Genomic DNA, 9886 nt, shown 5'->3' on the forward strand with positions numbered 1-9886 from the left:
ACATCTGACTGAAGACAGTATTTATAGTCCAGGCAACAAAATCCTAACCAATAAATTCAAACCCCTTTGGAAGCATGAATCTGAAGCTAAACCACAGAGAGAAATATCAAAGTGTAATCAGAGGACGGGTTTTAAGAAACCTGGAGAAGGTGTAGGATACTGATCAGACATCATGAACGTTGATCTGAATGTATGAACTGTATTTTCCAGGGAACAGAGAGAAGAGCAAATGCAGTAAAGGACTGAAGTGAAGCCCACAAGACAAAACGCTCCTTAGAAATCCGAAGCACTGAGTGACAGAACACATTGCTAATGGAAAAACAGATTTATGGGAACATTACATTGGAGCAGTTTGAAGTGCATAAAAATAAGATGCAGCGCAAAGCTTATGGTACACACAACTCAGCGGCAAGGGATTACAAACAACAGTTAGCGTTTTTCAACAACATCACTCCTTTTGTTCTGCCCCCAGGTATCTCTCTCCACAGAGGAACTGTTGTGGAACTTGTGCATAAAGCACTAAAACAGGCGAAAAGTCAAAATAGCTGCATTTTAATTTGGTGGGTCTGAGCTAGGCAAAAGTTTCATGTGCAATTTATGATTTATATCACTGAAAAAATATATTTTCAGATTCTTAGCTAGTGTAATCCAAATATAATTCCATACCAACACTGCAATATCATTACTGAGCAACTTCCTTTATCTTAAATGTTCATCATCTCTTCATTTTAAAAGCTTTGAATTCTACTTCATTGAACAACTCAAATTAGCAGCAACAAACTAGAAAATACTGTCCAAGAAAGCCATTTCAGGTGATCCTTAAGGGATACACCATATGATACACTTTGAAATATGCCTATGTCTACAACCATTACACAAAGATTCAATATGTTCTATCATCATACAAACCAACGACCTTCTTCTGTGTTCCTATATGCTCTGCATGCAGGACCTTCCACTCATACACCAACGTTCAAAGTAAACTTATTATTAAAGTATATATATGTTACTATATGCAAACCCTGAGATTCATCTTCTTGCGGGCATAGTCAATAAATCCATAACAGAATCAATGAAGGACCACACCAACTTGGGCATTAAAAGTGTGCAAAAGACACCATCTGTGCAAATACAAATAGAATAAATAAATAAATAAATAATAAATATCGAGAACATGAGATGAAGAGTCCTTGAAAATGAATACTTAGGTTGTGGGAACATTTCAATGATGAAATGAAGTTGAGTGAATTTATCCCTTTTGGTTCAAGAGCCTGATGGTTGACAGGTAATAACTATTCCTGAACCTGGTAGTGTGAATCCTAAGGCTCCTGTACTATCTTCCTAATGGCAGAATCAAGAAGGGAGCTTGTCCTGGATGGTGGGAGTCTCTGATGATGGATGTTGCTTTCCTGTGACAATGTTTCATGTAGATGTGCTCAACAGAGGGGAAAGCCTTACCCTTAATTGACTGCACTGTATCCACTACTTTTTGGAGGATTTTTCATTCGAGGACATTGGTGTTTCCATACCAGGCTGTGATGCAGCCAGTCAATATACTCTCCATCACACGTCTATAGAAGATTGTCAAAGTTCAAAGGTTCATTTATTATCAAAGCATGTATCCATATACAGCTCTGAAATTTGTATTTCTCCAGATGGCCATGAAACTAAGAACATGAAAGTCATTCAGGGAAACATCAAATCCACCCTCTTTGTACAAAAAAAAAATGAAATCTCTATCATCAACCCCTCAAAACCTCCCTCCCCCCCCCATACAAAACAGAACAGGAACATCAACCCCCCAAAAAACAACCCTTCTCCCACACAAAAAACATAACATCAACCCCCAAACATCCTCCCCTCGCATAGCAAAACTGAAAAGGAAAGAGGCAATTAAAAAAATAAAGAATCTAAAAAACATGTCTGGAAAAAGTCCACAGTCCATAAACGCAATAGTCCAATCCATAAACAAAGAACCACGATACCAGCCTACAATATCACCAACATTCATAGAAAGAGAGGGACACCACATGAGGCAGAGAGGCCTACCCACCTGCCACAGTGAGCCACACAGCGATAAGCCTCTCACTGAATCCTTCTCTGGCAGCAATTAAAAAGCAGGTAGTTGGCACTGAAACTCCTGCCTCCTACATTCACCTCAATCTCTCAGTCTTCCTCGATGCTTTAATCGATGATTAATGGACACTTTAAATAGTGAAATGGAGTCAAACATCTGAGTACACTTTCACTTCCTGGAACCTTCTGGAAGACAGCAAGGTGCTAGATCATCCAAATAATCTCCAAGCTATAAATCATGGACTAACAGTCCCAGAAACACATTTAAGGTGAAAAACAGGAGTAAAAAGCTTTTTTTTTTGCTATCTGGAAGATGTTGACCAAGGGCACGTTATATGCTAGCACTGTCTTGACCTTAAGTTTTAGATATCACGCCCAATCTTTGAAAACATCCAAGTAGTGACACTGCTGGGCTTTCTTTGTAATTGCACTTGCATAGCAGGCCCAGGACAGGTCCTCTGAAATAATAACACCGAGGAAGTTCAAGTTTCTGACCCTCCAGTGTGGACTGCCTCACCGATCTCCAGCTTTCTCCTCCTGAAGTCAATAATCAGCTCCCTGGTCTTGTCGACATTAAGAGGTTGTTGTTACACACCACACAGCCAGATTTCCAATCTCCCTCCCCACATCCTGATTCATCACCACCTTTGATTTGGCCTACATCAGTGATGTCATCAGCAAACTTGAATATAGCATTGGAGCTGTGCTTAGCCACATAGCCATAAGTGTAAAGCGAGCAGGGCAGGGGGCTAAGCACACAGCCTTGTGGTGCACCTGTGCTGGTGGAGACCATATAGGAGATGGTTTTGCCAATCCGAACTGATTGGAGTCTGCAAGTGAGGAAATCAGGGATCCAATTGCACAAGGAGGTGTGGAGGCCAAGGTCTTGAAGCTTATTGATTAGTTTAGAGGGGATGATGGTATTGAATGTTGAGCTGTAATTGATAAAGAGCAACCTGACGTATGCACCTTTGCTGTCTCCTTACTCCAGGGTTTAGTGAAGAGCCAGTGAGATCGCATCTCATAAAGTTCTCCTCTCTAAAGCTAAATAAATTGCCAATATTCTCACTTGGGTGACTAAACACAACTGCCACAGTTAAGCATGGTCTGAATCACAAGTAATGAACATCTGTTAATTGAAAGAAATGCTAAATTGATGTGAATAAATTGCTGAACAAAATTCTTGATACCGACAAAAAGACTTCATTAAGATCTCACAAGATTCTCCCAAATTAGATTACACTAGTTGTTTTTTCTTTACAAGTATGTTAATTTAACTAAATATGTTTGTATAAGACACAAATCAGGAACATAATCCTGAACAACACACAAAAACATGAACTTCACTATAGTGGTTTGTGAAAACGAAAGCAAAATGCTGTTACTATAACCATATAACACGTCCGTTCAGAAATCATTCCCACATTTCTAAAATGAAAATAATCACTTGTGGAACATCACAGTTTACAAAATATGCAATCCAACTGGTATCCAAAACGAACCAATTCAGCTTTACTCATATGCAGGACTAAATCATGAACGCAAAGAAGTAGAATAAAGTAAAGGATATAGATTCGATTTGATGGTGTATTTCTGGTTATGATGCAATTTACAAAGAACTTATAATTTTCCATTTACGGTAGCCCTTCAGGTAATCACGTAGCATCACCATTATAGGCTGATGCAATATCTGCCTAATGACCGCAGGGTCTACGAAACCTTAAGAGAAATTTTAAAAACTAGAACATGCAAACGTATACTTGAAGTGCGCTGTAAATGTATCAGAAAAATTAAAGATTAAGGTAGAGACAAAAATTCTTTGGGGCACACCTGCAGTACAACCAAGCCTCTCCAGATACAGTAGCATAAAGGCGAATGTAGGCGGATCGGGGACAACGTGAAAGGAGGTTTGGGGAAGGGCCCCGTGATCGGTAATGCAGAAATGCGGCGACTTAAGCGTTTCTTCATACAGAGGGGAAAGGGAAAGAAGGCCTGGCTGCGTGGAGCCGGCGGGATGTCATGCTTGATCCCGTCAGTCGGCTCCAGCACGCCTTGCTTGGTCAGTGAAGTGCAGCGACGCACATGGAGAGTGCTCACTGCGTCGGAGGGAGAACAACGTCCGATCACCGACTGACGGAAAGGATAACCCGAATGCCCCGCATTTCCATCAACGCGGCCCCACTCACCGGCTGCTCAGCTTCCACCGCCGCTCAGAGCCGGCGCCCCATCATCTGACCAATGCGAGGCGGCCCGACAATAACCCCTGTTCTCATTGGCTATGTCCTGTAACTAAGGAACAGACACGTTGAAGAATATTCATCTCCAATTGGTTAATTGTTGAACAGCCTTTGGTCGACGGAGAATCGATCATTCAGCAGAGAAATAGGTTCTTCGGCCCATCGCGTCGCGTCGCGCCGACGCCCAAGTATTCCTCAGTTCTTTTATCCGCATTTGGTGGTAATTTGCTGTGCTTTAGCAATTCAACTACTGCTTTAGACATTTTTTTTTAATATTGTGGGTGTGTAAAAACGTTTTAAATATGAGATGTAGCTTGTGACAAATTCTTGGATCTCAATTATCTGTATTTCTATTAATGACCTGCAGGCGAGGGCGAAAAGTAAGGTGTCCAAGTTTACTGAAGGCACGAAAATAGGTGGAAAGACATATCGTGATGAAGGTATTGCAACCCAGTGATAGGCTATAGATAGATTTAGTGCAACACACATCAAAGTTGCTGGTGAACACAGCAGGCCAGGCAGCATCTCTAGGAAGAGGTACAGTCAACATTTCGGGCCGAGACCCTTCATCAGGACTAGTCGAAGGGTTTCGGCCTGAAACGTCGAAGTACCTCTTCCTAGAGATGCTGCCTGGCCTGCTGCGTTCACCGGCAACTTTGATGTGTGTTGCTTGAATTTCCAGCATCTGCAGAATTCCTCGTGTTGGCGAGATAGATTTAGTGATTGGCAAAACTTGGCAAATGGAATTTAATGTGAGGAAATGTGAAGTAATAAAACTAAAAATGCAAATTCTAAGTGCAGGGAGACTGCAAATGTCCAGAGGGATCTACATGATCCTGGGTTTCAATTACAGAGTTGACGGGCAAAGTGTAGAGACTGGATATAAATGCAAATGGCATTTTGGATTTTTTTTTTTGCAAGAGGATTGGAGTGCAGAAATAGGTAAGCTGGTGAGACCAAACTTTGAACAATTTTGGCCTCCTTATCTAAGAAAGAATGTAACTGAACTGGAGGCAGTCCAAGAGAGATTCAGCGGACTAATTGCTGAGATGAGAGGGGAGTCCAGTCAAGAGAGACCAAGTGTTTTAGGCTTGTATCCTTTAGGGTTTTGTAGAGTGACGGCTGATCTGAGTGAAACTTAGGGGGTATGATAGGTTAGATATGAGACGTTTTCATTCAAATTAAGTGAGTCGTGCAAAAATGTAGTGAGGTAGTGTTCAAGGGTTCAATGCCCATTCAGTAATCTGATGGCAGAGGAGAAGAAGCTGTACCAGAATCATTGAGTGTGTGCCTTCAGGCTCCTGTACCTCCTCCTTGATGACAGCAGTGCGAGGAGGGCGTGTCCTGGGTGATGAGGGGTCCTTAATGATGGATGACGCCCTTTTTAAGGCATCGCACCTTGAAGATGTCCTGGATGCTGAGGAGTCTAGTGTCCGTGATGGAGCTGATTGTACAATTTTCTGCAGCTTATTTCGATCCTGTGCAGTGCCAGATGGTGATGCAGCCAGTTAGAATGCTCTGTAGAAAGTTGCAAGTGTGTTTGGTGACATACCAAGTGTCCTCACACTTAATGAAATATAGCCACTGTTGTGCCCTCTTTGAACTGCGTTGATAAGTTGGGCCCAGGATAGATCCTCAGATGTTGACACCAAGGAACTTGAAATTGCTCACTCTTTACATCTCTGATCCCTCTATGAGGATTGGTGTGTGTTCCCTTGTCTTTCTCTTTCTGAAGTCAATCAATTCTTTGGTCTTAGTGATGCTGAGTGCAAGCTTGTCGCTGCAACGCCACTCAACTAGCCGATTATATCACCATCTGAAATTCTGCCAACGATGGTCATCGGCAAATTTATAGATGGCATTTGAGTTGTGCCTAGCCACACAGTCATGGGTACAGAGAGAGGAGAGCAGTGGGCTAAGTACCCATCCCTGAGGTGCACCAGTGTGACTATCAGTGAGGTGGAGATGTTATTTCTGATCTGCACGGGTTGTGGTCTTCCAGTGAGGGAGCCAAGGATCCAGTTGCAGAGGAAGGCAAAGAAATCCGGGTTTTGGAGCTTTTCGATTGGACCTGTAGGAATGGTTGTTTAAAAGATTGATCTGTAGTCAATAAACAGCAGCTTGACATAGGTATTAGTATTGTCCAGGTGATCCAAGGCTGCGTGAAGAGCCAATGAGACCGTATTTGCTGTAGACCTACTATGGTGATAGGCAAATGGCAGTGGGTCCAGGCCCTTGCTAAAACAGGAGCTGATTCTAACAATAATCAACCTCTGAAAGTGCTTCATCACGGCAGATAAGAGTGCTAGTGGACTAAAGTCATTAAAGCATCTCACTCTGCCCTTCTTGGGTACCGATATGATTATTGCCCTTTTGAAGCAGGTGGGAACTTTGTGCGTTAGTTCCTTGGGCGTCCGTGGCTCACTCTTCAGCTTTGATCCCGCAGATGCATAGGTTCATAAATTGCATCCAGTTCAATATGCTTGTTAATAGAGCCTTCCAGTAAGAATCAAGCTAGAAGCAAGGAACCAGTGCCCACAACAACTGATAACCAGGAATATGGCCCGGCAGAGATCACTCAGCTACCCGGCTGGCCGGGACCCAGCAGGGACTAGCAGCCAATGCAACAGCCAGCCAATCAGCACAATTAAGTCAGACCAATATAAATGCGAGCACTCTGCAGAAACAAGACTCAATTGTGCACTGATGATGTCACCTTTACTGGTGCCGAAATGTTTGCAACGTAACCTCCAAACTTGGCAAACAACCCGTACAAACAAGCAGCCAACCTAAGCTACTGATCTTCTCTTTCATTTCAAGCTTCCTGCAGTACAAAATATGTCTAGTGCTTTGGCCTAATCAACGTTTTATGAAATATCGCTACCTCCCTGCTTTTTTAAAAATTTTATGCCTGGCTTATGAAGACTAATAAACCATAAGCTTTCTTCACCACCTTCTGTACTTTTGCTGCCATCTTAAGGGATCCATGTAATAATAAATGGTGGCATCCGTTAGTCTCGTGAGACCGTGGATCTGCTCCTGGAAAGTCTTGCTTCAGTCTGTGTTAGAGCAGCGTCTGTTTTGGCTGCAGAGGCCCACACGGGGATCCATGTGCGTCAAGGTTAATCACCTCTTCAGTGCCTCGCAGGGCTCTACTATCCATCTGTCAGTTCTAGCCTCTTTGATCCCTCCAAAATAAATTACCTCAAATCGGTGGCATCAATCACTAACAAACTCCATCACCCAGGGCATGCTCTCTTCTCGTTGCTACCATCAAGAAAAAGGTACAGGAGCCCAAAGACACACTTTCAACATTTCAGGATAAGCTTCTACCCTTTCTGAATGGGTAATGAACCCATAAACACCAGCTCTGTATTCTTTCTCCTTCTTTTTGCATATTTATTTTTAGATACTTACTACAATTTATAGTTTTTATTATTACATTTGCACTGTACTGCTGCTGCAAAACAACAAATTTCAACACATACTCCAGTGATATTAAACCTGATTCTGATTCTGAGGTGGAACAACTTCTGAATGCAAAACCTAATGTGTGAGGAAGAGCTTACACAGGAATCAGTGGCATACGGATAGGTGATAACGTTTGCAACTTGTACACAAGTACAAAATATGTTTAAAGATGGATATGGAATTTTTAAACCTTCCTTAGTTATGCGAATCAAGACAGTATAGATATAACTGGAGAGTTAGAGGCATTTGAAAATATCAATAATCATTCTATCTTCATGACATGAGCATGAGATAATCTATCCACTCCTCAATTTCAAATTCTTGTCATTTATCACCGTTGGGGCTAAGCACCAAATGGTTCTATTTTAATATTGGAGAAGGTATACAACCTGAAATTCTTACTCCTTGCAGGCATCCATGAAAAAAAGAGAACTTCCCCCCCAAAGAATGAGTGACAGAAGAAACAATAGAATCCCCCTCCCGTACCACACACAAGCAACAGTAACGCATCCACCTCCCCCCACCCCCACCTATTTCGGCATAAAGCATCAGCACCCACCACGCAACAGCAAAGCCCCCGAAAGAGAGACCATCATCTGCAGTCAACATAAACTATAGTTTACCTGACGGTGTCTCACGCACACTTACACACACGGGACAGAGAAGTATCATCTGTGTCACAGAGAAAGGGGAGACTTACAAGCAGTCACTGTTCCGATGTTCCAATCTGCCGCCTCGCTTCTTATTCCAAGATTGTCCGACTCAAGGATCGGCAGGAAACTCTCCCCACCATCGGGAGAAAGAGAGTGTGACTGCTCAGGTCGAGACCCCAGTCAGCTGCATCTGCCAGTGTGAAACTGTGATCTTCCTCTCCCGCAACGCCTCAGCCGGCGACTCCGGCACGGAATCGGTCGCCCGCAGGGACGCGCCCTGGAGCGATGTGTTTTCCACACTCCTGGAGAATGTCAGGAAATGGCCAGTCGGTGAGCTCCAGGAGCAGCAACTCATCCAGTGAGAAAAACCACGGTTTGAGTGCAGCTTCAGATAACAGACTTCGACAGAACCTGCACCACCGTGAAAAGGAAAAAAAGAGACATTAAAAAGAGGAATTTAAGTCATTTCTGTAGATGGGGTTGAAGAAGCCGCCGGTTAGCGCCATCTTAGCTATGTCTCCTTATTGAAAGAAGTAGAAGGTAGTTCTACAACATTATTGAAAGTAAAAGGTAGTTCTTCTGATGCACAAACTGCCACATTCCACAATAATCAACATAAATAGAGTACTTGATCTTTTCCTTCACCTCTGCTTGTGAGATCAAACTGGGAATAAATTGGCTGAGGGCATACAGGAGTGAGATATGCCAACTAGTGAAATGGTGCCACAGCAACAACCTGGCACTCAACATCAGTAAGACGAAAGAGCTGATTGTGGACTTCAGGAAGGGTAAAACGAAGGAGCACATACCAATCCTCATAGAGGGATCAGAAGTGGAGAGAGTGAGCAGCTTCAAGTTCCTGGGTGTCAAGATCTCTGAGGATCTAACCTGGTCTCAACACATTGATGTAGTCATAAAGAAGGCAAGACAGCGGCTATACTTTATTAGGAGTTTGAAGCAATTTGGCATGTCAACAAATACACTCGAAAACTACTATAGATGTACCATGGAGAGCATTCTGACAGGCTGTATCACTATCTGGTATGGGCAGCTACTGCACAGGACTGAAAGAAGCTGCAGAAGGTTTAAATTTAGTCAGCCCCATCTTGGGTACTAGCCTACAAAGTACCCAGGACGTCTTCAGGGAGCGGGGTCTCAGAAAGCCAGCATCCATTATTAAGTACCTCCAGCATGCAGGGCATTCCCTTTTCTCACTGTTACCACCAGGTAGGAGGTACAGAAGCCTGAAGGCACACACTGGGCAATTCAGGAACAGCTCCTTTCCCTCTGCCATCCGATTCCTAAATGGCCATTGAACGCATGAACACTACCTAACTTTTTAAAATATATATTATTTCTGTTTTTTTGCATGATTTTACTCTATCAATATACATATAATGCATTTATTTATTTATTTATTTCCCCTTTTCTTCTATATTATATATTGCA

The 9886-nt window shown here is 42.8% G+C and overlaps 1 protein-coding gene across 2 annotated transcripts in view; it reads right to left on the reverse strand.

Annotated features, from left to right (window-relative positions):
• The window catches only part of iars1 (isoleucyl-tRNA synthetase 1), a 209038-nt gene extending 200253 nt beyond the window's left edge, over positions 1 to 8785 (reverse strand). The window contains exons 1-2 of one of the 2 annotated variants that reach the window (XM_063067568.1): positions 8485 to 8784; positions 4263 to 4365 (exon numbers count right to left, since the gene is read on the reverse strand). The gene's annotated coding sequence lies outside the window, so the exon portion shown is untranslated. Of the gene's footprint in view, positions 1 to 4262; positions 4366 to 8484 lie in introns of both variants that reach the window. The other variant, XM_063067569.1, reaches the window with a different exon arrangement.
• Positions 8786 to 9886: the final 1101 nt, after the last annotated feature.

This window comes from Mobula hypostoma, chromosome 15, assembly GCF_963921235.1.
Source record: "Mobula hypostoma chromosome 15, sMobHyp1.1, whole genome shotgun sequence".
Classification (NCBI taxonomy): Eukaryota; Metazoa; Chordata; class Chondrichthyes; order Myliobatiformes; family Myliobatidae; genus Mobula; species Mobula hypostoma.